Genomic DNA, 15,751 nt, shown 5'->3' on the forward strand with positions numbered 1-15,751 from the left:
CTTGAGCCACTCCTTTGTTGCCTTGGCCGTGTGTTTTGGGTCATTGTCATGCTGGAATACCCATCCACGACCCATTTTCAATGCCCTGGCAGAGGGAAGGAGGTTCTCACCCAAGATTTGACGGTACGTGGCCCCGTCCATCGTCCCTTTGATGCGGTGAAGTTGTCCTGTCCCCTTAGCAGAAAAACACCCCCAAAGCATAATGTTTCTACCTCCATGTTTGATGGTGGGGATGGTGTTCTTGGGGTCATAGGCAGCATTCCTCCTCCTCCAAACACAGCGAGTTGAGTTGATGCCAAAGAGCTCGATTTTGGTCTCATCTGACCACAACACTTTCACCCAGTTCTCCTCTGAATCATTCAGATGTTCATTGGCAAACTTCAGACGGGCCTGTATATGTGCTTTCTTGAGCAGGGGGACCTTGCGGGCACTGTCCTTCACGGCGTAGTTTGTTACCAATTGTTTTCTTGGTGACTATGGTCCCAGCTGCCTTGAGATCATTGACAAGATCCTCCCGCGTAGTTCTGGGCTGATTCCTCACCGTTCTCATGATCATTGCAACTCCACGAGGTGAGATCTTGCATGGAGCCCCAGGCTGAGGGAGATTGACAGTTCTTTTCCTTCTCACCAAGCTGCTTGGCGATGGTCTTGTAGCCCATTCCAGCCTTGTGTAGGTCTACAATCTTGTCCATGACATCCTTGGAGAGCTCTTTGGTCTTGGCCATGGTGGAGAGTTTGGAATCTGATTGATTGATTGCTTCTGTGGACAGGTGTCTTTTATACAGGTAACAAACTGAGATTAGGAGCACTCCCTTTAAGAGTGTGCTCCTAATCTCAGCTCGTTACCTGTATAAAAGACACCTGGGAGCCAGACATCTTTCTGATTGAGAGGGGGTCAAATACTTGTTTCCCTCATTAAAATGCAGATCAATTTATAACATTTTTGACATGTGTTTTTCTGGATTTTTTTTTGTTATTCTGTCTCTCACTGTACAAATAAACCTACCATTAAAATTATAGACTGATCATTTCTTTGTCAGTGGGCAAATGTACAAAATCAGCAGGGGATCAAATACTTTTTTTCCTCACTGTAACACAACAAAATGTGACAAAAATTAAAGGGGTGTGAATACTTTCTGAAGGAACTCTGTGTTTGCCTTGCACTATGTGTGGTGCACACAGTGCATTCGGAAAGTATTCAGACCCCTTGGCTTTTTCTACATTTTGTTATGTTACAGCCTTATTTTATAATGGATTAAATAAATATAAATCCTCATCAATCTACACACAATACCCCATAAAGAAAAAGAGAAAATATTTTTTTATAAGGAGTAAGGAGTCTGAATACTTATTTAAATGTGATATTTCCGTTTCTTATTTTTAATACATTTGCAAACATTTCTAAAAACCTGTTTTTGCTTTGACATTATGGGGTATTGTGTATTGATGAGGGGATTTGTAAAAAAAAAAAAAAACTATTGACTAAGGGGTCTGAATACTTTCTGAATGCACATCAAACGTATGCATCAAATTGTATGCGTAAACTTTACAAAAAATAGTAGCAAAAGGTGAATGTTGAACTTTTGTTACACACAAAATAGGATTACATAATTAAAAGGTTTGACTGCAGAATTTATTACGCAGTATTGATGCAATGATGCTGTCGGTCTAATATATCAAGCAGCATATCAAACTGGGATAATGTTTTAGGTTACACCGGCAAGTATAAGAATATTTGCCAGGGCATATGTTTTTACATTTTTAATCTGATTATTTCACATGGAGATGTGGGAAGCTAAAAAGGCTAGCTAGCTTGCTATGTTTTTAGCCAGGCTAAAGCCAGGTAGCTACTACTATCAAGGGAATGTGACTCTTCCTTGCTTTCACATTTACATTTTTAAAAATTTAGTCATTTAGCAGACGCTCTTACAGTTAGTGAGTGCATACATTATTTTTTGTATTTTTTTTTCATACTGGCCCCCCGTGGGAATCAAACCCACAACCCTGGTGTTGCAAACGCCATGCTCTACCAACTGAGCTACATCCCTGCCGGCCATTCCCTCCCCTACCCTGGACGACGCTGGGCCAATTGTGCGCCGCCCCATGGGTCTCCCGGTCGCGGCCGGCTACGACAGAGCCTGGATTCGAACCAGGATATCTAGTGGCACAGCTAGCACTGCGATGCAGTGCCTTAGACCACTGCGCCACTCGGGGAAAAAAAAACAGGGGAAATAACGTTGCTATCGGCCTTTTTGAATTGGAGTGGGACCGGTGAGGATATCACGTTATCAAAAGGTGTCCGCTACTTCAAAAATCCCACTCCGCCCATGTGCACGCACGCACGTAGATCAACGGAGTGAAGCTTGTAGTAACCTTTACTGTCAGTCCAACCATTCACCTATTGAGGAGTATACTCAGTGGTAGACCCACCATTTCGTTGTGAAGTGTGTTTCCCATGGTGCGTTAGGTTGCAAGATTTTTGTCCTTCGTTCATCCATCGTTTCCTTGCACCAGAAATGCCAAAGTTGCGCCCCTGGAAATGTTTCATTATTTTTTGCCACTTATGAATGTGTTATTCAATGTGTTTCTCTGAGCTATAGTAGTAAAGGCCAAATTCAATATTTTATCAAATGTTTGTTTTTTCATACCTAAAGGGGTCCTCAAATTAGCTAAATTATCGATAGTATGACCATCTTAAAACAATTCCATAATGTCATCTTAGACCATTAAGAATTAAAGACGCACTCCTGTCTCCTAGCAACTCATTTATCACCTGATTTACATAACAAAAGGCACATCTCAATAGGTGTTCCAGGTAGCCTCATTTGTATTTGTATTTATTAAGGATCCCCATTAGCCGTGTATGTGTGTGTAGAGTGAGTGTCTATATGTATGTGTGTATGTACCTGTGTGTGTGTCTCTTCACAGTCCCAGCTGTTCCACAAGGTGTATTTTTACCTGTTTTATACATTTACATTTTAGTTATTTAGCAGACGCTCTTATCCAGAGCGACTTACAGTTAGTTAGTACATTTTTTTCATACTGGCCCCCCATGGGAAACGAACCCACAACCCTGGCGTTGCAAACGCCATGCTCTACCAACTGAGCTACACGGCACTATAAAATCTGATTCTACTGTTTGCATCAGTTACCTGATGTGGAATAGAGTTCCATGTAGTCATGGCTCTATGTAGTACTGTGCCCCTCCCATAGTCCATTCTGGACTTGGGGACTGTGAAGAGACCTCTGGTGGCACGTCTTGTGGGGTATGCATGGGTGTCCGAGCTGTGTGCCAGTATTCCAAACAGACAGCTCGGTACATTCAGCTCTTCGACACCTCTCACAAAAACAAGCAGTGATGAAGTCAATCTCTCTTCCACTCTGAGCCAGGAGAGACTGACATGCATGTCATCAATGTTAGCTCTCCGTGTGTTTTAAGGGCCAGCCGTGCTGCCCTGTTCTGAGCCAAATGCAATTTTCCCAAGTCCCTCTTTGTGGCATGTGACCACACCACTGAACAGTAGACAAAACTAGGGCCTGTAGGACCTGCCTTGTTGATAGTGTTGTTAAGAAGGCAGAGCAGTGCTTAGTTATGGACATACTTCTCCCCATCTTAGCTACTATTGTATCAATATGCTTTGACCATGACAGTCTACAAGCTGTTTAGTCACCTCAACTTGCTCAATTTCCACATTATTCATTACGAGATGTAGTTGAGATTTAGGGTTTAGTGAATGATTTGACCCAAATACAATACTTTTAGTTTTGGAAATATTCAGGACTAACTTATTCCTTGCCACCCATTCCGAAACGAACGGCAACTCTTTGTTAAGTGTTGCAGTTATTTCAGTTGCTGTAGTAGCTGACGTGTATAGTGTTCAGTCATCCGCATACATAGACACACTGGCTTTACTCAAAGCCAGTGGCATGTCATTAGTAAAGATGGAAAAAAGCAAGGGGCCTAGACAGATGCCCTGGGGAATTCCTGATTCTACCTGGATTATGTTTGAGAGGCTTCCATTAAATAACTCTCTGTGTTCTGTTAGACAAGTAACTCTTTATCCACATTATAGCAGGGGGTGTAAAGCCATAACACATATGTTTTTCCAGCAGCAGACTATGATCGATAATGTCAAAAGCCGCACTGAAGTCTAACAAAACAGCCCCCACAATATTTTTATCATCAAGTTCTCTCAGCCAATCATCAGTCATTTGTATAAGTGCTGTGCTTGTTGAATGTCCTTTTCTATAAGCATGCTGAAAGTTTGTTGTAAATTAGTTTACAGTATAATAGCATTGTATCTGGTCAAACACCATTAAAAAAAATTGTTTACTAAGGGTTGGTAACAGGCTAATTAGTCGGCTGTTTGAGCCAGTAAAGGGGGCTTTACTATTCTTAGGTAGCGGAATGACTTTTGCTTCCCTCCAAGCCTGGGGGCACACACATTCTAGAAGGCTTAAATTGAAACTATGCAAATAGGAGTGCCAATATCGTCCGCTATTATCCTCAGCAATTTTCCATCCAAGTTGTCAAACCCCGGTGGCTTGTCATTGTTAATAGACAACAATAATTTGTTCACCTCTTCCACACTCACTTTATGGAATTCAAAATTACAATGCTTGTCTTTCATAATTTGGTCAGATATACTTGGATGTGGTGTCAGCAATTGTTGCTGGCATGTTATGCCTAAATTTGCTAATCTTGCCAATGAAAAAATTATTAAAGTAGTTGGCAATATCAGTTGGTTTTGTGATGAATGAGCCATCTGATTCAATGAATGATGGAGCTGAATTTGCCTTTATTCCCAAAATTTCATTTAAGGTGCTCCAAAGCTTTTTACTATCATTCTTTATGTCATTTATCCTTGTTTTTTCTTCTTTTTATTCAGTTTAGTCACAAGACTAAATTTCTCAATTTGCAATACATTTTTGACATTTTGACATTTTAGTCATTTAGCAGACGCTCTTATCCAGAGCGACTTACATGAGCAATTAGGGTTAAGTGCCTTGCTCAAGGGCACATCGACAGATTTTTTCATCTAGTCGGCTCGGGGATTAGAACCAGCGACCTTTTGGTTACTGGCACAACGCTCTTAACCACTAAGCTACCTTGTCAATTGGTTGTGCAGCCAGACTTATTTGCCATTCCTTTTGCCTCATCCCTCTCAACCATACAATTTTTCAATTCCTCATCAATCCACGGGGATTTAACAGATTTTACAGTCATTTTCTTAATGGGTGCATGCTTATTGGTAACTGGAATAAGCAATTTCATAAATGTGTCAAGTGCAGTGTCTGTTTGCTCCTCATTACACACCACGGACCAACATACAGTTGAAGTCGGAAGTTTACATACACTTAGGTTGGAGTCATTAAAACTTGTTTTTCAACCACTCCACACATTTCTTGTTAACAAACAATAGTTTTGCAAAGTCGGTTAGGACATCTACTTTGTGCATGACACAAGTAATTTTTCCAACAATTGTTTACAGACAGATTATTTCACTTATAATTCACTATCACAATTCCAGTGGGTCAGAAATGTACATACATTATGACTGTGCCTTTAAACAGCTTGGAAAATTCCAGAAAATAATGTAATGGCTTTAGAAGCTTCTGATAGGCTAATTGACATAATTTGAGTCAATTGGAGGTGTACCTGTGGATGTATTTCAAGGCCTACCTTCAAACTCAGTGCCTCTTAGCTTGACATCATGGGGAAATCAAAAGAAATCAGCCAAGACCTCAGAAAAAACATTGTAGACCTCCACAAGTCTGGTTAATCCTTGGGAGCAATTTCCAAACGCCTGAAGGTACCACGTTCATCTGTACAAACAATAGTACACAAGTATAAACACCATGGGACCACGCAGCCGTCATACCGCTCAGGAAGGAGATACGTTCTGTCTCCTAGAGATGAACGTACTTTGGTGCTAAAAGTGCAAATCAATCCCAGAACAACAGCAAAGGACCTTGTGAAGATGCTGGAGGAAACAGGTACAAAAGTATCTATATCCACAGTAAAACTAGTTCTATATCGACATAACCTGAAAGGCCGCTCAGAAAGGAAGAAGTCACTGTTCCAAAACTGCCATAAAAAAGACAGACTACGGTTTGCAACTGCACATGGGGACAAAGATCGTACTTTTTGGAGAAATGTCTTCTGGTCTGATGAAACAGAAATAGAACTGTTTGGCCATAATGACCATTGTTATGTTTGGAGGAAAAAGGGGGTTGCTTGCAAGCCGAAGAACACCATCCCAACTGTGAAGCACGGGGGTGGCAGCATCATGCTGTGGGGGTGCTTTGCTGAAGGAGGGCCTGGTGCACTTCACAAAATAGCTGGCATCATGAGGAAGGAAAATTATTTGGATATATTGAAGCAACATCTCAGTCAGGAAGTTAAAGCTTGGTCGCAAATGGTCTTCCAAATGGACAATGACCCCAAGCATACTTCCAAAGTTGTGGCAAAATGGCTTAACGACAACAAAGTCAAGGTATTGGAGTGGCCATCACAAAGCCCTGAACTTAATCCTATAGAACATTTGTGGGCAGAACTGAAAAAGCGTGTGCGAGCAAGGAGGCCTACAAACCTGACTCAGTTACACCAGCTCTGTCAGGGGGAATGGGCCAAAATTCACCCAACATATTGTGGGAAGCTTGTGGAAGGCTACCCGAAACGTTTGACCCAAGTTAAACAATTTAAAGGCAATGCTATCAAATACTAATTGAGTGTATGTAAACTTGATAAAGAAATGTGTGAGTAAGATATGACTAAAATGTCACACCCTCAGTTAAACTAATAATGTATGACTAATTAGTAGACTAGAGCTTAGAGAGTTAATCAAATGTGTTTATATCACAGCAACAGAGTATTTGTGTCTTGTAATTAGGCAAGCAGAAGTGCAAAACGATTGAAACCAATAACAGGAGACTGGTTCCCAAAACAGGGAAAGGGGAGTGAAAAAAGGCTTGCAGGATATTGTGAGGATGGCGATAACTAAAGAATGCAGCCTGCCCGAGCAAGGAGTAGACTATGATAAGAACATGTGTGTGTGTGTATGTGTGTGTGTGTGTGTGTCTGTGACCTGATGGTCAGGAAAGCAGAGGAAAATCACATGAGCTAAACCCAGGTGTGAGCTTACAAGATGTGTACAGTGGAAAAATACAGCCCGCCTAAAGCGGGGTGGGATTTTTGTATGACGTGTGTGTATAAAAGATGGACTCTGAAATTGTGATAACAGAATTCTCTGGGCAGAATTCTCTGAATAAAGACGACCTGACTATTGCAGACTGGGAGCTCTGTCCGTTTCTTGATCCAAAAGCCTTACAACCTTTTGGGAGACACACAGAGACGCTGAAATAGTTAGTTAATAAATTCTCTTAACAAAACTTCTGACCCACTGGGAATGTGATGAAAGAAATAAAAGCTGAAATAAATAATTCTCTCTACTATTATTCTGACATTTCACATTCTTAAAATAAAGTGGTGATCCTAACTGACCTAAGACAGGGAATTTGTACTAGGATTAAATGTCAGGAATTGTGAAAAACTGAGTTTAAATGTATTTGGCTAAGGTGTATGTAAACTTCCGACTTCAACTGTACATTTGCTGAAGCATTTTGACAACTGCATCACAATGGTAGGGATTAGCTGAGCTGGGCTTGGGTCATTGCTAAGTCATTGTCTCAACGCAGCCTTATAATGCTGTGAAAGGATTCAGGAACCCAAATGATTTGGGTGGATCCCATCCTCCTTATAAAACGTGTTTTGTTTCCAAAAGGTATCGAAATTGTCAACAAAAGTTACACCCATTGAGCTGCAATAATCACGTAGCCAGTTGTGAAGAGCAAGAATCCTGCTAAAGCGTTCAATGCCACGATTCAGAGAGGGCACAGGGCCAGATATGATGGGTTTTTTGTTAGTGTCTAGCAGAGAGTCAATCAGCTCTTTAAACTCCAGTTTCAACTGTTCAGAGCTGCCCTTCATAATGTCATTAAACCCACATGGACTACGATTTAATCTATTTCCATGTCCTGACATACTACATTTGGGAGCAGCTTAGTAATGTCATTTACTCGAGCTCCGGGATAGGACATTGTTTTTGCACTATTCGTTGTTTGTATCCGCTCCGGGCCTCTCGTTGGGAGTGTAGACTACTTTGCGGGAGGTCGCTGTCTTCGCCTTCCACGGCTCGTGACATGCGACCATCGTTGATTGCCTTTCTCCTCATGCTGTGCTCCTTCGATGGCGCGATCAGATGGCGGAGCTCCCGGCAACACCGGCCAGCCGGATAATGACAAGGCGGAGATGTAGCCAACAAGCGCGAACGCCGTCCAGCCACCGGCGTAGAAAAAGTAAACATTCCACTGTGTTTTCCCCAGTTTCTTACATAGGCTGGCGACCTGCGTGATCAAGGAAGCCACCTCAAGCCTATAATCCTCTGCATGTAAACAATTGCCGCATTGGAACTCCGAGTGATCCGGTTTGACCTGAAACAAAGCGTAATAGATACAGCTCCTACAGCGCTGGAACCGTTCATTTACAGTGAGGGAAAAAAGTATTTGATCCCCTGCTGATTTTGTACGTTTGCAAAATGACAAAGAAATGATCAGTCTATAATTTTAATGGGAGGTTTATTTGAACAGTGAGAGACAGAATAACAACAAAAAAATCCAGAAAAACGCATGTCAAAAATGTTATAAATTGATTTGCATTTTAATGAGGGAAACAAGTATTTGACCCCCTCTCAATCAGAAAGATTTCTGGCTCCCAGGTGTCTTTTATACAGGTAATGAGCTGAGATTAGGAGCACACTCTTAAAGGGAGTGCTCCTAATCTCAGCTTGTTACCTATATAAAAGACACCTGTCCACAGAAGCAATCAATCAATCAGATTCCAAACTCTCCACCATGGCCAAGACCAAAGAGCTCTCCAAGGATGTCATGGACAAGATTGTAGACCTACACAAGTCTGGATTGGGCTACAAGACCATCGCCAAGCAGCTTGGTGAGAAGGTGACAACAGTTGGTGCAATTATTCGCAAATGGAAGAAACACAAAATAACTGTCAATCTCCCTCAGCCTGGGGCTCCATGCAAGATCTCACCTCGTGGAGTTTCAATGATCATGAGAACGGTGAGGAATCAGCCCAGAACTACACGGGAGGATCTTGTCAATGATCTCAAGGCAGCTGGGACCATAGTCACCAAGAAAACAATTGGTAACACACTACGCCGCGTAGGACTGAAATCCTGCAGCGCCCGCAAGGTCCCCCTGGTCAAGAAAGCACATATACAGGCCCGTCTGAAGTTTGCCAATGAACATCTGAATGATTCAGAGGAGAACTGGGTGAAAGTGTTGTGGTCAGATGAGACCAAAATCGAGCTCTTTGGCATCAACTCAACTCGCTGTGTTTGAAGGAGGAGGAATGCTGCCTATGACCCCAAGAACACCATCCCCACCGTCAAACATGGAGGTGTTTTTCTGCTAAGGGGACAGGACAACTTCACCGCATCAAAGGGACGATGGACGGGGCCACGTACCGTCAAATCTTGGGTGAGAACGTCCTTCCTTCAGCCAGGGCATTGAAAATGGGTCATGGATGGGTATTCCAGCATGACAATGACCCAAAACACACAGCCAAGGCAACAAAGGAGTGGCTCAAGAAGAAGCACATTAAGGTCCTGGAGTGGCCTAGCCAGTCTCCAGACCTTAATCCCATAGAAAATCTGTGGAGGGAGCTGAAGGTCCGAGTTGCCAAACGTCAGCCTCGAAACCTTAATGACTTGGAGAAGATCTGCAAAGAGGAATGGGACAGAATCCCTCCTGAGATGTGTGCAAACCTGGTGGCCAACTACAAGAAACGTCTGACCTCTGTGATTGCCAACAAGGGTTTTGCCACCAAGTACTAAGTCATGTTTTGCAGAGGGGTCATATACTTATTTCCCTCATTAAAATGCAAATCAATTTATATCATTTTTGACATGCGTTTTTCTAGATTTTGTTGTTGTTATTCTGTCTCTCACTGTTCAAATAAACCTACCATTAAAATTATAGACTGATCATGTCTTTGTCAGTGGGCTAACTTACAAAATCAGCAGGGGATCAAATACTTTTTTCCCTCACTGTACATCCTGAATTTAAAATGGATTAAATAGAGATTTTTTTTCCACTGTTATTGCTTTACCTTCCAAACTAGATATAACTGTTTCACTACCCTCTTGTGGATAGTTTTGATAAATGCATTTGGGAGAAGTCAGCAAATCCAAACAGTGTTGGGGAAGCTACTCTGAAAATACAGTTTATCAAACTACCAATTACTTCACACTGGAATAAGTTAATCTACACTAAAGCTAACCTTTAGAAAAATACAGTTTACTTAACTAAAGTTACTTTGAAAAAATAGTTAACAACATCCAAACTACTTTGTTATAAAATATAGTATCTAAATCTTAAATGTCATAGACTACAAATTGCAAGAATAGATCACTCTAGTCACAATACTAACCCAATTGACAGAGTGAAAAGAAGGAAGCTTGTACAGAATACAAATATTCCAAAACATACATCCTGTTTGCAACAAGGCACTAAAGTAATACTGCAAAAAATTTGGCAAGGCATTTCACTTTTTTGTCCTGAAAGTGTTATGTATGGGGCAAATCCAATACAGCACATTACTAATTACCCCTATCCATATTTTCAAGCATAATGGTGACTGCATCATGTTATGGGTATGCTTGTAATCGTTAAGGACTGGGGAGTTTTTCAGGATAAAAATAAACGGAATGGAGCTAAGCACAGGCAAAATCCTAGAGGAAAACCTGGTTCAGTCTGCTTTCCATCAGACACTGAGAGATGAATTCACCTTTCAGCAGGACAGTAACCTAAAACACAATACCAAATCTATATTGGAGTTGCTTACCAAGACAGTGAATGTTCCTGAGTGGCCGAGTTAGTTTTGACTTAAATCTACTTGAAAATCTATGGCAAGACCTGAAAATGGTTATCTAGTAATGATTAACAACCAATTTGACAGAGCTTAAAGAATTTTGAAAATAATAATGGGCAAATGTTGCACAATTCAGGTGTGGACAGCTCTTAGAGACTGACCCATAAAGACTCACAGCCAGTGGCAACCCGTCATTCAGGGCAATCTACTGGGAAATCCTTTTCAATCCTTGTCATATGAAGAGAAATTATGGATAAAATGTATCGGTGCTCATCGGCCATTGGACATAAACATTGCACAAGAAGTTGGAAATTGCAAATTCAACAATGAGTGGTTTGGAAGGAATCAGTGGCTAACTACAAGTGTTGCAAAACAATCACTAGCCTGCTATTTAGTGAAGTGGGTGTGTGGTCCAAGTCTTGGTTTAAGAGTCTCTTTTCCAAGCTTAAAAGGATAAACATTCCATGCCATGGGCCAGAAAAGGTTGAATGCATTGCCCATGCTGTCAATCCAGCTTGACTTCAGCCGCATTCAAAACGACTGGAAACTCGGAACTGGGAAATCTCAGACTTCAGTGAGTTCAAGACAACTGGGAACTCTGGAAAAAATCTTGTTTTTTTCAGAGTTCCCAGTTATCTTGAAAGCACCACAAATCCAGAGAATGCCAGACTTTGATGACAAAGTCTGGCATGATCGCCACGCCACCTTCCTGTTCAAGTGAGCACAACAAGGTGAGTCCAAAAATGTATTGTATGCTGCTGCATAAATTATGTAATATGCCAGGGAGATATGGATACTGTAGCTAAGAAAGTAATACTAAGTGTATGTTGTGTAGTAAGCTGTTAGTAGCCCATGTGCCTCACCCTAATAATTTGGTCCCTTTCCCCCTCATAACTTAGCCTACTGTTCTGACTTGGTGGTACACATGTAGCCTATAGCCTGTTTTAGAGAAATGTCATCATCGAATATTGTAAGAGCTTTCATTGTCTGCTTATATGCCCCCTTTATTTATCCTACAGTTCTGACTTGTTGTACAGGGAGAATACTGTAAGAACGGCCCATGTTCTGAATTCTGTTGCTGTACATTTCAAAAGTGCTGAACAAATAGTTATATTGACTATGTCTGTCCTAGCTCGCTCATTAATGTCTTAATCAAAATTATGGATTGCCTCTTATCCGCTCGTCTACCCTTATGCCATAGTTTGTACATCTCAATTGTCAGTAGAAACCACATTTGTTTAAGCAAGTCAGCCATACCAGCTATGTTTTTTTTAAAGGCAGTATATGAGGCTGAATGAACTGTTTCACTGCCAGACAAGGCTCTGCAGATAGCCAGGTGTAGCAGTGGTAAGGATTTACTCCATGGTGCTGAAAAGAAAGCTCTGCTGTTGGGACAGCTTTATGTAGGCCCTAACAGTTTGTGGGCACCGTTTGTCACCGTTATAGTGCAATTAATGTATTGTTTAGTGTTGTGTTGTGTAGTGGCTTTGCTGGCATGCATTTTTATTTTGCCCCACCAAGATTTACATGCTAAAATCGCCACTGCTCACAGCTGTAATCGCTGGAAAGGTGCTTCTACAAAGTATTGATTTAGGGGTGTGAATACTTATGTAAATGAGATATCTGTCTTTCATTTTCAATAAATGTGCAAAAATGTATAAAACCATGTTTTCACTTTGTCATTATGGGGTATTGTATGTAGATGGATGAGACAAAAAATATATTTAATCAATTTTGAATTCAGGCTGTAACACAACAAAATGTGGAATAAGTCTAGGGGTATGAGTACTTTCGGAAGGCACTGTACTTCTGGTGTACCAAAATGCCATGACGCTGTTGGTGTGATCTAGGCGTTACGCATTGCGTGGGAGAGACATTTGCAGTGTGTTCTGTGTTCTGTGTGGTGAATCCAACGTATGCATCAAATTGTATGCATAGACTTGACAGAAATACACTGCTCAGAAAAATAATGGGAACACTTAAACAACACATCCTAGATCTGAATGAATGAAATAATCTTATTAAATACTTTTTTCTTTACATAGTTGAATGTGCTGACAACAAAATCACACAAAAATTATCAATGGAAATCAAATGTATCAACCCATGGAGGTCTGGATTTGGAGTCACCCTCAAAATTAAAGTGGAAAACCACACTACAGGCTGATCCAACTTTGATGTAATGTCCTTAAAACAAGTCAAAATGAGGCTCAGTAGTGTGTGTGGCCTCCACGTGCCTGTATGACCTCCCTACAACGCCTGGGCATGCTCCTGATGAGGTGGCGGATGGTCTCCTGAGGGATCTCCTCCCAGACCTGGACTAAAGCATCCGCCAACTCCTGGACAGTCTGTGGTGCAACGTGGTGTTGGTGGATGGAGGCGAGACATGATGTCCCAGATGTGCTCAATTGGATTCAGGTCTGGGGAACGGGCAGGCCAGTCCATAGCATCAATGCCTTCCTCTTGCAGGAACTGCTGACACACTCCAGCCACATGAGGTCTAGCATTGTCTTGCATTAGGAGGAACCCAGGGCCAACCGCACCAGCATATGGTCTCACAAGGGGTCTGAGGATCTCATCTCGGTACCTAATGGCAGTCAGGCTACCTCTGGCGAGCACATGGAGGGCTATGCGGCCCCCAAAGAAATGCCACCCCCACACCATGACTGACCCACCGCCAAACCGGTCATGCTGGAGGATGTTGCAGGCAGCAGAACGTTCTCCACGGCGTCTCCAGACTCTGTCACGTCTGTCACATGTGCTCAATGTGAACCTGCTTTCATCTGTGAAGAGCACAGGGCGCCAGTGGCGAATTTGCCAATCTTGGTGTTCTCTGGCAAATGCCAAACGTCCTGCATGGTGTTGGGCTGTAAGCACAACCCCCACCTGTGGACGTCGGGCCCTCATACCACCCTCATGGAGTCTGTTTCTGACCGTTTGAGCAGACACATGCACATTTGTGGCCTGCTGGAGGTCATTTTGCAGGGCTCTGGCAGTGCTCCTCCTGCTCCTCCTTGCACAAAGGCGGAGGTAGCGGTCCTGCTGCTGGGTTGTTGCCCTCCTACGGCCTCCTCCACGTCTCCTGATGTACTGGCCTGTCTCCTGGTAGCGCCTCCATGCTCTGGACACTACGCTGACAGACACAGCAAACCTTCTTGCCACAGGCCGCATTGATGTGCCACCCTGGATGAGCTGCACTACCTGAGCCACTTGTGTGGGTTGTAGACTCCGTCTACCACTAGAGTGAAAGCACCGCCAGCATTCAAAAGTGACCAAAACATCAGCCAGGAAGCATAGGAACTGAGAAGTGGTCTGTGGTCACCACCTGCAGAACCACTTCTTTATTGGGGGTGTCTTGCTAATTGCCTATAATTTCCACCTGTTGGCTATTCCATTTGCACAACAGCATGTGAAATTTATTGTAAATCAGTGTTGCTTCCTAAGTGGACAGTTTGATTTCACAGAAGTGTGATTGACTTGGAATTATATTGTGTTGTTTAAGTGTTCCCTTAATGTTTTTGAGCAGTGTAGTAGCAAAAGGTGAATGTTGAACTTTTGATGCACACATATCCACAAAAAATTTTGGATTACATAATGAAAACTCAGAAAAGAGCCAACTTGTGATCAGTTTCAGCAATCATTTCAACAATCCACATGACCAGGACTGTATGCTCACGTGCACATACACACACTGCAGAATTTATAACGCAGCATTAATGCAATGACGCTGTTGGTCTGATCGAGGCGGGACCGGAGGGAAACCACACAAGGTGTCATGCTCTGAACACCAGTGTTGCCATGGGGACTCACCCCTCCCTTGTCAAAGTACCCTGTAAAGCATTGGACACGTCTGCCTTCGTGGTATTGTGGTGGTGACACAATATTAGAGCCAATAGTAGAGAAGAGCTTGGATTGGGCTGAGCGGGAGCTGCCCTCCCATATGGGTGAGAGGCCCAAGAGGTGGCAGAATGTCTCCTGACCCCCCCTGTCTCAGCCTCCAGTATCTATGCTGCAATAGTCTATGTGCCGGGGGGCTAGGGTCAGTCTGTTATATCTGTTGTTATTCTCCTGTCTTTTCTGGTGTCCTGTGTGAATTTAAGTATGCTCCCTCTAATTATCTCTCCCTCCCCTCCCGGAGGACCTGAGCCCTAGGACCATGCCTCAGGACTACCTGGTCTGATGACTCCTTGCTGTCCCGTCCACCTGGTTGTGCTGCTGCTCCAGTTTCAGCTCTTCTGCCTGCGGCTATGGAACCCTGACCTGTTCACCGGACGTGCTACCTTGTCCCAGACCTGCTGTTTTCAACTCTCTCTCTCTACCGCACCTGCTATTTCAGCCTCTATGAAAAGCCAAGTGACATTTACTCCTGATGTACTGACCTGTTGCAACCTCTACAACCACTGTGATTATTATTTGACCCTGCTGGTCATCTATGAATGTTTGAACATCTTGGGAGAAAAATCTGGCCTTAATGGCCATGTACTGTTATAATCTCCACCCGGCACAGCCAGAAGGGGACTGGCCACCCCTCAGAGCCTGGTTCCTCTCTAGGTTTCTTCCTAGGTTTCTGCCTTTCTAAGGAGTTTTTCCTAGCCACCGTACTTCTACATCTGCATTGCTTGCTGTTTGGGGTTTTAGACTGGGTTTCTGTATAGCACTTTGTGACATCTGCTGATGTAAAAAGGGCTTTATAAATACATTTGATTCATTGATTGAATGGAGTACTCGGGCTGGGGTATAGGGTTTAAACAGAGCCTGAAGTAGGGCAGGGTCAGTTCCTCTTGCTGCTCCGTAGGCAAG

The sequence above is a fragment of the Coregonus clupeaformis genome, chromosome 16 (assembly GCF_020615455.1).
Source record: "Coregonus clupeaformis isolate EN_2021a chromosome 16, ASM2061545v1, whole genome shotgun sequence".
Lineage (NCBI taxonomy): Eukaryota > Metazoa > Chordata > Actinopteri > Salmoniformes > Salmonidae > Coregonus > Coregonus clupeaformis.